The following is a 14,662-nucleotide window of genomic DNA, read 5'->3' as shown; positions in this document are numbered from 1 at the left end:
ACAAGAACTTGTTTAAATTGGACTTGAAGGCTACCATACTATAATACTATACTATAATAATCTATGTGGCTACCATACTATAATATCATACTATAATACCATACTATAATAATCTATGTGGTCAACTGGGAAGAAGGCCAGCAAAACAGCGTATCACCAAGACCGTCTTAAAAGACAAGATGGCCGGTGGGCAAAAATAATTTAATCTGCTGACGTCATCACGGATAGTCCATACCGGTAACACTGGTAGTCACTCGTAACGTCTTGAAGTCAGTGTAATATTTCTTTTTTTATTAAAATGCCTTCACGGTGCATCGTTCCAACTTGCTGAGGAAATTATCGTAAAGGACCAAAAAGTTACAGTATTTTCATTTCCGAAAGATAAAGAATTATAATGCAGTAAAAAAAAAAAAAGATTTTACACCATCTCCATTCAGCAAAGTAAGTTTTAACGTGTGCTTCCCCCCTGTATTTAACACGATGTAACTATAATTTAATTCAATATTATCATCCTAAATGTTTTACCATTCAAAAGAAGAAGCTTAAAATAAATTGCTAATATTAAAAAAAATTTTTTTACAGCATACAAAAATAATGAAAATGCGAGACAACATCGACTCTTTAAAACACGATTTTTTTAAGCTGTTGACACACGTTTTAAAAATCTAACAAAAACTAATATTCCTGAAATTTTTCAATATTTAAAAATAAATTATGCCGGCTGATAAAATTTTAAAACTTTTTTTTAAAGCTAGAAAGATAAAATTTAAAAATACTTATTTTATATATATATATATATATATATATATATATATATATATATATATATATATATGAAACTAAACTAAAAAAAAAAAAAAAAAACGCGCGTGCGTTCACTCGTGGTCTTCGGGACAAGATCAAAGTGTAGTATCTGTTCTCCAGATGCTGCATTCTATTTCTTGTTCTCTTTCGGTGGAGGAGAAATCCTTCACGACTGAGACAATTTTTATTTTTGTACCTTTTCTCCACGTTAAAAAACGACCCTGGTGTCTAACTCTGTCCCGTGGGGAGGCATAGTAAATAGGTACAATTCATTTCATTAACGTAATTGGGTTTGTATTACTGTACACATAGATTCGAAAAAGTTGTCAAAAACAAATATATAACAAATAAATGTTATCAAAGGCAAGATAAGTTACTTTTCTACCAAATATTTTTCGTGTTTTTATTCAATGTAACATGTTTATTCAGCTCGAAAAATATAGTGTTTACCGATGTATTCGAAAATTCCAGATGGCGTCTGATTCTCTCTTTAACACGGTAAGTTTGGGATAAGGTGTTATAAATAAAAAACTATACAACATACTATTAAAAACCCGCCGAATATATGTCAACCTATGTCACAGTAACATATATTGAGCGAGTTTTTAACAGTATTTTATCCGGTTTTGTATTTATAACACCTTTTCCCAAACTTACCGTGTTAAAGAGAGAATCAGACGCCATCTGGAATTTTCGAATACATCGGTAAACACTATGTTTTTCGAGCTGAATAAACATGTTACATTGAATAAAAACACGAAAAATATATCCAGTTTGGCAGAAAAGTAACTTATCTTGCCTTTGATAACATTTATTTGTTATATATTTGTTTTTTGACAACTTTTTCGAATCTATGTGTACAGTAATACAAACCCACGTATTTTAACAAACTGAAAATATGGATATAAAAAAATGATTTTGCATGTTATTTTTGTTATGTGGTGAAATAATCTTAAATAAGAAACATGATTTTTTCTTTAGGTTAATTATTTTACTGTGCAATATTTCATGAATTTATTAAAAATATTGTTTTTGATTTTGAAAAAATATTGTGGTTCATTTTGATTAAAAAAAATTCATTTTGATTAAAAAATATTCATTTTGATTAAAAATATTCATTTTGATTTAAAAAAAATATTCATTTTGATTTAAAAAAAAGTTTAATTTTAATATTTGTTTATTGTCTTAACTCATATCAAATGTTGTGCTTGTGTTCTGCTTCAAATATTCAAAATCTTACATGCATAATGTTCATTTAATTATATTAAATAAACTTCAAGTTTATTTCAAATCAAATCGTGTTCCTTCACTTTTTTAAAATGTAATTTATAAGTAATTAAAGAACGCATTCTAATCTTTAAAATCTATAATACAACGAAATATTCAATTGCTTATAATATACTTAAACAAATAACTTGTGTTTTTTTTTATTATTTTTTTTATTATTAATATTAGATGAGTTTCAGTATAAATCATCGTGTTCTTTCTTTATTTCTTTATTTTAATCCAATTTTGAAGTTTTGTAACGCTGTCTGTAAAAATTACTGTTCATTATTGACAGTCTAAGAGTTCCACATATCTTGCTTGTTGGAACCTCGGCGATGACGTCATTTTTTCAGCTGGGCGGCCATCTTTATAACGAAGGCCACGGTATCACAGGCAGGCAGTTCTGGGAAAGAGCTTTGTATGTAGAATCTGCATTTAGATTTAGGCACATATAGAGAGTTGGAGAAATTATTGATAGCTGTCATAGCTAGTCGTGTGTTTTTTGTGAAAGTTTGGTAAAGGAGGTGTCATAGATTGAAGCTCAGATGAGCACCTGCCATGAAAATAATGATAGACCAGAGACAAGCTCGCAACGTTTCTTCTGTGGAAAAGAGGTTTTAGAGAAGAAAAAAGGGCATTACCTCCCTGGTTTCAGAGCCAGTTTTGAATTATCTTAAGGAAGTATATATGCACCGAGCAGCCCCTGCCCAGATGTTGCAACTGTACTGAATATTAGGACATACTTGGCTATTATACAGATGAGGATTCCATTGATAGTGATATACCTAATGGAACGGTAGAATGATCCAACTATTTTTTCAGTGATCTTGGCAACAGATTTGATGCATGTGTCCCATTTCAAATCAGATTACATGGTCAACGCGAATACACTCTTTTGTCGTAAATATTATAGAATTTGTCTCATAATCTATGCTGTATAGACATTACAAATGATTTTGTGTTTTATTTGTTTAAAAATGTATTATTATTATTATTGAAGCTTAATAATGTAAGGCTTGTGTTAATATTCAATATATAATATAATCAATTTAAAAATAAATCGTAGTTTGCTTGAAGCATTGCTGGTAAAGTAATATATAGACGTTTGAAAAGCCAAAAGCAATGCAGAGAGGGACCACAATCACAAGAGTAAGGAAAAGAAAAGCAAACAAATAGACAGGTAAGTCCAAGTAAGGAAATGTCTAACTGTTTATTCATCTATCATTCCTCACCTCGATATATAATGAATTTTTACCCAAGTTGTTGGTATGTTGGTATGGAATATATCCTGGTGTCTACATATATGAAATCTATAAATATATATGTGTGTGTGTGTGTGTGTGTGTGTGTGTGTGTGTGTGTGTGTGTGTGTGTGTGTGTGTGTGTGTACACATGTATTTTGTCCATGTGTGTGTATTAATATAGTTATCTTTATATCTAGCTTCTTAATATTTGCATCCTATTATCTACCTTCTAACTGACATCGTTTGCTCTTTGGTCTGTATCGATTCATATGTCTGTATTATAAACGCATCTCTAAGTTTACTGTAATGTTTCATGTGAATGTTTTATTTTCTATATACCTCGTAGTCTATGCATATGTTACTGTGTGTGGTCATTTTCCTTTTTATATTTATTTCTTTAATTAGACTATATGTTATTTTATTTCTATATTTATTTTTTATATTTTATAATTTGTATATTGTTGCTAATATGGGTTCTCTTGTTATTAGGGGTCAAAGGATGATGTGAGAGCTCAGTTCCAGTCTGTTATTCAGGGAAGGTTTGTTTTGTGAGGTAAGGAGTGCTTCAGTCATTCTAATATTTCCAAGGTTTCTGACTGAAGCAAGGATACTAACGTGAATGTTACGTTGTGTGCTGTTGCATCAAATAATATGTTTGAGGAATGAGGAGAGTCTAGTGTTTATATGTTCATTAATTCGTTGGTGTAGTTGTCTAGTGCTACTCCCTATGTAGGATTTGTTGCATTTTGTGCGTAAACTAGGTGGGTGTGCAAACATAAGCCTGTATCTGGGATGGAGCATTTGGATAGGGAGCAAGCATCGGGTGTATGTGATAAGTGTTTTCGGGTTATTCTGATAGTGTATATATGCAGCCATCTTATATAATCTCGAGCGACGGCAAGTATTGGTCTATTCTATATTTGTACCTATCATATTCAATCCCAGGCGATGCCAGGTATTCTGTTGGTATTTATTTGCACTCGCTTTATAAAATCTTGCGCGATGCCTGTTATTTTGCTTCTACATGTTTCCACCTATCTCATTCAATCCAGGGCTATACAGGGTATTCTGCTAATATATATTTCCATGTATCTCATTCAATCCCAAGCGATGCCGAGTATTTTGCTAGTATATATTCTAACCTATTTTATTCAATCCAGTGCAATGCCGGGTATTCTGCTAGTATATATCTCCATCTATCTCTTAAATCCTGCTAGCATACATTTGCATGTATCTCATTCAATCCCGGGTGACTCCAGGTATTCTGCTAGTATATATTTGGGCCTATCCATACCACCAACGGACTTTATATACACCGGACATACCAACAACTTGGTTACAAATTATTTATATAACGAGGTGAGGAATGGTAGATGAATAAACAGTTAAACATTTCTCTACTTGAACATACCTGTTTATTTATTTATTTTTTGTCTTTACTCTTGTGTTTTCGGTCCATATATAATCAATTTAGGATTACGTATTAATAGAAAGAAAAGTTTACACTTTAAATTATTACATCGTTTCCCTCCCCCCCAATATACTGGCATGATTGATAAAAAATGAAATGGCAACTAGGTGAGAGAAGAACAATGGAAGTACAGTAGAACCCCGGGATACGGCATTAAAAATTAGTAACAAAATACAATACAGTATATAATACACATGTATATAATCAAATAATGATTTACAACGAGTAAAATCTTTTTTTGGATGGATGCAGCAGATTGAAATGCATATGTTCATTTCAACTTGCTGACATATTTCTATTATTTGTACCCATGCACAAATTTATCCATGGCTTAAACTGGTTTAATTTTAAATCTTTCTCATCTATCTTTCGATAGCTCCAACAGTCAAGAACGAGGCTGAAGCACTAAATGTTTTGGTTTTTATTCTAGCTGATTGCACCCAAGTCATTTATTTTTAGTCTTTAACTCAGTACTATATATTAGGTACAATATAGCATTCAACACAGAATAGGCTATGTAATAATGAATACAAAATCTGCATGAATCAAAATATATTTAGCATATTTTATGACCAGGCAAGGCGGAGCCACCTGCCAGAATATCGATAAATATTTTGTTTTAAAGAACATTTTTTATATAAGTCAGAAAACATTACCTCTTTTCATCCGACCTAGTTCCGATTCTCATTTTTATAGCCTATCGTGTATTCAACTAAATATGTTGGCATTTTGGAAACATAATATATTCAGTCATTTAAACAGCATGCTTTTTTTTTCAATATTATACGTAATACTAAATTGATTTTAGTGTCAATATATTTGACATGTTTTAATCTTTAAAACTATGCACAATTTTTTAACTATTGCATGGTGTCTTTCTGCAAAAGTTATCTTCACTTTTGCTTAATTTTTGAGCCAAGTCAACATAAATATTAGGCACACATCCAAGACTACTGTTCCAGGAATTGACCCATGTATGAAATGTTGTTGCTGCCTTTGGGCTCATGTGTCTACTATTCGTCTACCACTCTTAGACAAAATCTGAAAAAGAGTCTCAATTTTAATAGCTCCCGCACTGTCAGCTAAGTTCCGACCCCTGTCCCATCACTGCAATATTTCATCCCTGTTTGTTTTGTAATATTTTAATGGAATGTGCTTTGATGAATTCATAGCACTTATGGCACCCTCGATGTATATACTTCCAACTAACTCAACAAGCAGCAAAATCCCACCCTTCATTATTAATGTTCATAGATGCCGGAAAACCTTAATCTCTAATAGCTTCTTCCATTCGAGTGCTAGACTTTGTAACTCTCCCTCCCCGTGTTCTTCTTCTCTGACTGTACTAACCTGCAGAAATTTCATATTCTGCTAAACATGATTCCAAATAGTAGTCCTTTATGCTCTGAATGGCAATATCCCTTGTTTCGGGTGAAAAGGAGTTGAAAAAAAAAAAAGAACACACCAATTTCCTTAAAGCTTGACCATGTAGTTAAAAATATTAAGATGCATTCAGGGTTCTCATCAGAGACGCCCCATGGCGAAATATCTTTTCACTTTCCGCTGAACAGTGCACAGATGAGACCACTGAATGGTTCGAAACAGCAATTGAAGCACATGTTCCCACAAGGAAATTTTATAGCAAGCCTCACTCTCCCCAATGGTTTACTTCTGCTTGTGCAGCTGCCATCGTGCAAAGGCAACATACATACTGCAGATTTAACCGAAATAAGTCCAGTTCAAACAGACAGAAGTATATAGAAGCCAGAAATAACTGTAAGAAAGAAATTGTGACAGCTAAGAGAGAATTTACTGAGACCACCAAAAAACGCTTCAAAGCAAAGAAATTAGAAACCCGTGACTTCTGGAAAATCTACAACAGTGTAGTAAGTAATGGGCAATCACCACTTCCCCCAATATCCAACAATCATGAGGTTGTTTGCTCAGCAACCGAGAAGGCTAACATGCTTGCCAGTCGGTTTGCCTCCAACTCCACATTGGACCCTGCTAACCATCGCCTCCCCGACTTTCCTTTGCGGACAGATGTCACACTATATGATCTGAAAATCACCCCTTCTCAGGTTCATGCTATCATAAAAAATCTTGACACTTCAAAAGCATGTGGACCTGATCTCATCCCGGCTGTGCTGTTAAAATAGTGCTCCACTGAAGTAGCTCCAGATCTCTCCAAACTTTACAACTAATCCATTAATGAATCTTGCTTTCCTGACTGCTGGAAAACTGCTTCTGTGGTACCAGTTTTCAAGAATTCTGGCGAAAGAACTGATTCAGTAAATTACTGCCCCATTAACCTCCTCCCACTTTTCACCAAAATATTTGAGTCCATAATTAACCAAGCTCTAGTCCTTACAGATGCTAAACTTCTGACAAACCAACAATACAGATTAAGGCAAGACTGTTCCACAGCAGACACCCTAACTGTAATCTCAGAGCGCATATACCATTCACTTGACAATGCAGGGGAGAGTAGAGCTATAGCTCTAGATATATCTAAGGCTTTTGACAGGGTATGGCATGAAGGTCTTCTCAGGAAAATCAGATCATATTGTATCACTGGAAAAATACTTAACATAATTAAATCCTCCTTAGATAAGAGAAAAATCCAGGTTGTCCTCGATGGTCGCACATAATATTCATAAATGACCTCCCTGTCAAAATTGTCTGTGAGATGAGTATATATGCTGATGACAACATGCTCTATAACAGACACAACAGGAAAAGAAATGAACACAAATCTAAAGAAATCGCAGAAACACTAGAGGATGACGTCCAATCTGTAGTGGAATGGGGACAAAAATGGATGGTTAATTCAATGCTGCCAAGACTAAACTTGTTTCTTTCAATCACTACATGAAACCTTCTCTGCCACCAATAGCAGTGGCCAACAACTCTTTATCTGAAAGTACATCTTTTAAACTCCTCGGACTAACGTTCATAGAAAACATGAGTTGGAACAATTACATTGAGAGCATTGCCAGGACCACTGCGAAAAAGGTAGATTCTCTCTAACGTGCTAGAAAGCTACTAACGCCCGAAAGTATCTTGTGCCTCTATAAGGCCACCATTCGCCCATGTATAGAGTATTGTTGTCATATTTGGGTTAGTGCATCTCACTCCTAGACAAGGTTCAAAAGAGAGTCACCAACCTAATAGATGCTGAACTGTTATCTAAGCTTCAGCGTCTGCCCCATCGACGAAATGTGACATCCCTCTGCCTGTTCTACAAGTACTTTAACGTTGAATGCACCGACAAAATTTCCCCCACTCTATATCTGTGCCTAAATCAAAACGCGGATTTCATGAGCAAAGCTTCTTTCTTAGAACTGCACGCCTGTGGAACTCTGTTCCGTCTGCCTGCTTCCCTCCGGACTACAACTTGGATGTCTTCAAGTCTAATGTTAACAAATTCCTAATGAACCGCCTCCCTAATTAAACACTTCATAAAATCTCCTCACTAACGTGATGTACTTGCAATAACCCTTATCCCTGAGTGGCTTCCGGGCCTTGATAAGTGGTGATCACTGTGTAAAAAAAAAAAAAAAAAAAAAAAAAAAAAAAAAAACTGACAGCACTTGTACCCCTTCTACGTAAATACCCCCGACAAAACCAATAAGCAGCAAAATCCCACCCCTTCACAATAGAGATCCCTAGATGTAAGAGAGCCTTCTACTCCAGTAGTTTCTTCCCCAGAACTGCTAGACTTTGGAATTCGCATCCGGGTTCCTGCTTCCCCACATGAACCGACAGGCAGAAATTCAAGTATGTGTACCGACATGTTGCTGCCCAACTCTCCACATAGTACCCCTGTAGCTTATGTCCCTGACAGTAGCCCCCTACATCAAAGTGGCAATGTGCCTTGTTTGGGGTGAAAATGTAACAAAAAAAATTTTTTTACATACATATAGTAGAACCCCGAGATACGGTAGCCCTAGGATACGTTTTTTTCAGGTTACAATGTGTAATACGGTTTTTTCCAGGCCATGATCATGGCATCTTCCCCGCCTTACGATGTTATTTATAATGTTATTTGATTATATATATATGTATTATATATTGTACTGTATTTTGTTACTAATTATTATTATGTATTGTATGAAATTTTGCTTAGGCCCCACCATACGGAGATTTGACTTTACGATCCTAACCCCGGAATTGATCAATGCCCTAACCCGGGTTCTATTGTATATGCATAAACATTTGAGTGTAACATCGATTTACGGATAAGATCTGTCCGAGACGCATGGCGGGACATTAACAAGAATCAACTGTTCAAATTACGACGATTAAGTAACACAAAAGACATTGAGGAAAAAACAAAATGGTCGACAGACACATAAAAATATAGAAAGTGAGATTTATTTTTAATATTTCGTATGGGCACCTGGATATAACGTTAGTGGTAGGATTAAGGAAAGGGCATGTGATTTTAATGATTTTTTACATTAGTTTTTTTTTTATATTAAAGTTTCATTAGAAACAATAACTTTTGTAGTATTGAACTTTCTTGACTTGAAACAAATTTCGGTTATTCTTGATTTTGTATTGTTTCCTCTCATCAAAAATTTAACATGCTAAAACAAAGTTTTTTTGTTTTTTTTATTTTTCTAATTTCCAAATATGTTATTCAAAGTGGATTTTACACAATGAATAAAGAAAAATAATAAACAAATGTCCGCTTATTGCTTAAGGAGTAAGGAGGCTTACTTTCTCAAAAGTTGTAAACAAATGACTAGGTGTTTGTATGAATTTTTGATACCCCTAACATGAAACTGCGAATAAAATATAAAACCTCGTAATTTCTCTTTTAAACGTGGTTTGTTTATTTTCTTTATGGATTATACTTCCAAAATAACCTATAAAAGTTGTATGAAAAGTAATAGAAATATTATTTTTTTATTTTTTAAAAAACAGTAATGAAATTATTTGAATTTTACGAGCTCAGTATTTTCAATTTTTAAACTTTAAAAATCTATGAAAATTTTTCTATTGATTCTATTTTTACGATATTTTCAGAGTCAATGTGAAATTTTATGCTCTTTTCAGTAAACTGAATATAATATTTAAGACAAAGGTTTTTTTAATTCAAGCTCCCCCCCATTTTCAAATGTCTATTAAAAAGTAAATACTTAATTTACTCACCAAAGTTTTATATATCATATATTGAAGATAAAAGATCAATAAATAATATATTCAAATTTAAAACAAAAAAGTAGTGTCTTTTAGAAATTTACCTGTAAAGTCCGAAGTTTAAAACTTTTTTTTTAAACCACGTTGTTTTTTTTTGTTTGTTTTTTAAATGAAACCTTGGTCCTGTCTCCTTTAATTGAAAAAAAACTATGGTTTGAATTATATTTTTCGAGTAGTTAAAAGCTTGCAAAGACAGGGGCCGAATTAATTCACGGCTCCCACTTTGAAATGTCTTTTAAAAAGTAAATAATTAATTTACTCACCAAAGTGCTATATATCACAAATTGAAGATAAAAGATCAATAAATAATATATTCAAATTTAAAACAAATAAAAAGTAGTGTTTTTTAGAAATTTACCTGTTAAGTCCAAAGTTTAAAACCTTTTTTTTTTTAAACCACATTGTTTTTTTTTTGGTTTTTTTTTTATGAAACCTTGGTCCTTGCTCCTTTAATTGAAAAAAAATTAGGGCTTGAATTACTTTTTTCGAGGAGTTATAAGCTTAGAAAACGGGGTGGAATTATTCAATATTTTTCACGAAATTTCTGACACACCTAACAAATGACTTATCTACCACTAACCCTAAGTTCGAGTTGCACTCCCAAATTAAGAGTTAGTGATAGTCATAGATTTTTCATACAATTTTCCAAGAGTGAAGTCCTCAAAGGTTAAACGACATGCAACCAGTTAATTGTTGGGAAGACTTTTAATAAAAGAAATGAAATAAAAATAACTTAAACACAGTTTCAGCACGTATAAAAGATACTTGAATTTTACTGCATTTGGTATCAGGTATTTTTGTTATTGTTTACAATTTCTCGAATATTAATTATTTTACACAAATGATTGTGTTGTTCCTACTAAACGCCCCCCCTCCTTTACTTATTTTTACTAATTTCTAGACGTTTGTTTTATTTAATTGTCAGCATGAATCAACTTTTTAAGATTCAGCATATGCTAACATTGCATCGAAGTTTACTGTATTTATTTTTTAGCAAACATTAATAACAGAAAGTTTTCCACTTTATTTATTTTTTTGCATAATTAATGATGGAAGTATATTTGCTGTTTTTCTTAACATCTTTTGAAAAAAAAAATTTTTTACAGTCTCTTGAAAAAAAAAAATATTACTTTTCTCTACTTTCACCTTACTATTTACAAAGTTCATATAAAGCATTCATCGGTTCTTTTTTATAATAAAAAATCCGTTTTCAAAAAGAAACGCTTACTGCCAAATTTCTTTTAAAAAAAGTGCAAGTTTTCCTGAAAAAAAAAAAAAAAAACTTTCACCTAACAATTCCTGGTAAAAAATTAATTTTGGTGGGGAAAAAACAACTTTATTGATAAAAAAAAAATTGCAAAAAATAATAACAGTAAATAAACGAACAAAATGTAATTTTTCTTGTGGAATGTGTTCCATTTTAACAAACTGAGCAACAGCAATGAGTGGCCGGGTACAGCTAGTATATATATATATATATATATTTGGTAAAGTGGTTGATAATTCATAATTAAAAATTAAAATTAAAAATTAAAAATCTACTTCATAAGAAGGAGCACAACAAAGCCAATAAATTATTCGATCGTTTCGGAAACGATGTTTTTTAGTGAGTCAAGGACAATAATTTTAGCATATAGATTTTTATGAAAACAAAGTGTCTTATGGCTGAGACCACACACACACACACACACACACACACACACACACAGACACGCACGTGCGCGCACACCCCATCATCACTTCCTCATAAAATTTGAGTTTCTTATGATCAATTTACGTGATTTTTGGAAGATGACATTTCGTTCCTTGACGAGCATGTACATTATGAATATTTTTCTGTGATTTTGTATTTTTAATTAGGTTCAGTTCTGGATAAGAACTATCAATTCTTATGAGTACATTTATGTAACAAAAATATAGTAAAAAGAATCTCATAATAATTAACAGAAATTAAAAAGAATAAAGATCACTATCAATCAAATCGTCGTATACCAAAGGATAAGACATTTTCTATTCTGTTCGCTCAAAAGAACCGGGGAGTTGTTCCAATTTACTTGTCTCCTCACGAGAGTCGAGTTAGACACAAGGTCAATTTTTAATGTGGAACAACTTCAGCTGTAAAACTGGCGGAGAACGCTTTGTTTTACGGTTGTTTTAAAAATGAACGGAAATTAAAATTTTGTTCCATTTTAATCTTTTTTTTTATTGCGCCTCAAAAATAGAAAGTAATAAAAATAATGTTAAAAAATCGATAAAACGACCATCGATATGTGCAAAAGTTGCAAATATAAGAATTTTTATACAATAATAAAATTTGTAGAACGAGTTAGTTAAGAGGTTGCTCATTGAACATGGAGTATTGCCTAAAACGGTCATATGTCCGAAGTGTCACCTTCCGAAAGCCATCCTAAACATGGGGAGATTGGAAGTGTCTATTCCGAAAGCCATTCTTTACATGAGGAGGTTAGGGTGTCTATTCCGAAAGCCATTTTTAACGTTGTAAGCATATCCGAAAACCTATAAAGGTCGACGTTTCCTACGTGGGTTAAATAAGACTTATATGAAATTAAAAAAATTTAAAAAAAAATGAATTATTTCGTTTAAAAATTAAATTATTTCGTTTAAAAGTTGCGAAGAAACGCTATGTTTGATGGTTGTTTTAAAAATTTAACGAAATTTAAATTTCTGTTTCATAAAAAAAGGCAACGTAAAACAGCGTTCTCCACAATTCAATTCAGTTCCTGCAAAATAGCATTCTAGATTGAGATAACAAACATAAAACTCGTCTCAGTCTAAACATAATTCTTTGGCGGGCAAGAACAGAAATGACAAAATACAGTACGAACTTCTATTATTTAAATGTTTCTATTTTAAAATATTCTGAAAAAATCTTAGTGCTGATTGGCCCAGTAATCTAGATAATTTGCATACGATCAACTTGCCTGTATACGTAATGCGTCTCAAGTTGAGTTAAGTATTTAAAGACCTGCAACTTGAAGTAGCAATCATTGCCTGCGGGTAAGTCAGCTCCTATTTCTACCACCTTTTTTAAATTGTATTATTATTATTACTACTACTACGCTTTCTTATAGAAACTTTGTTTTTACTTCCATAACCCATCATTCTGAAACATGTTTTTTTTTATCAGCGGAGGATAAGCAAAATACGAGCGAAATATCCAGATTTTCAAAGATCTTTGTAGCCTGAGCTTCCAACTAAATTTCTACCGCTACAGGAAAAATTTTAAATTCTAACGCAAAAGTATTCCTCAAATCCAGTTTGAACGCTTCAAAGTTCCAGAAATTTTATAAAAACATTTAAAATTGGAAGTCTAACCTAAATATCTATTTAATATGAATATTTACGTTGAGAGCATTTTACAGACCTTTCTTTTCGTCATAATGAGCTGATTTTCAGTGATGTCGAAAGTATCGATTCCTTCAAATTCGTAGAAACGGTCATTGTATTTTTAATAGAAACGTCGGTACATATGCGTAACTTGTCGTTATTTTTTAATTCGACTTACAATTTCTATAAGAGACAAAGCCGAATTCAAGTCCTCGATCGTCAGTTCTGAATTTATTATATCGTTTCTGGTATTTTCGACCACCACCCTCTAAAATGCTTTCAATAAAAAAATCATCTAAAAAAATCTATCTCGTATAGAACTCCCTCCTTTTGGAGACTAGTAAATAAGATTGATAATTTGTTTCCAAATTTGGATGGTGATTTCATATTTTTAAAGAGATTATCAACTCTGAAGGAAACCATAAAATCTTACGGAAGTTTATTCCTCTTTGGCTTCACATTAGAAATGCAGATTTTCTGTAAACTTTCTATGTTTACTGTCTTAATGTATATAAACAATTTTATAGCATCGTGATCCGAAATTATATTGTACATACAATAATATAACGCATGATTAAATGTTGAAATCTAATCAATGCAATATTCGCATAATATGCTATCGATAATCTCCAATTATAAGGATTGTTTTTTTAATTTAACCATATTTTCAACGCCAGCTTGTACTGGAACGACATGTAGAAACACTCGTTACAGCAAGCCAACTGACTTCAAAAACAAAGGAACTCTGAAGATATAGTAATTTTAGTATCAACAGGTATATTTATTTAAGAAGAAAGTAAAAAATGAAAAGAAGAGAGAGAAAAACAAACGATTAGAAAACGCGTGGAAGAAGAAAAATAATGTCACAATTCCGACGAAGATAACATGTCAACAAATTCGAAAATAGGGCCAGATAAATGTTCTTAACATGAAATAGTCCTAAATGTTTTAATATAAATTTGACATACCGTTTGTTTCTGCCGATGCAACGAGATTACATCACATTTTAATACCTCGATTCCACGCGGTCATTAAAGGGTTACCGTTTACTTGTCCGGTGTCCAACTAAATATTACCTTTCTAGGAGAAAAAATCAAAGGGAGATAACTCTGTGGCGCAAAAGGGCATCATTCTGGGTCGTTTTTCTTTTCTACCCAGCAAGATGTCTGAAGGAGGAGAGATATTGTTTCCGCCACTTCTTCCAAAAGATTTGTGCCAAATGCTGGGCACGTTTCCATTGGTGTTTTAAGGTGTTTTCTCTTGTGAATTCACCTGTGGGAACAGTAGGTGGGTTGAGCTTCTGGGTGAGGAGCATGGCTGG

Source organism: Euprymna scolopes, chromosome 6 (assembly GCF_053919585.1).
Source record: "Euprymna scolopes isolate OS-2025 chromosome 6, ASM5391958v1, whole genome shotgun sequence".
Taxonomy (NCBI): Eukaryota; Metazoa; Mollusca; class Cephalopoda; order Sepiida; family Sepiolidae; genus Euprymna; species Euprymna scolopes.
This window is presented reverse-complemented; position numbering follows the sequence as displayed.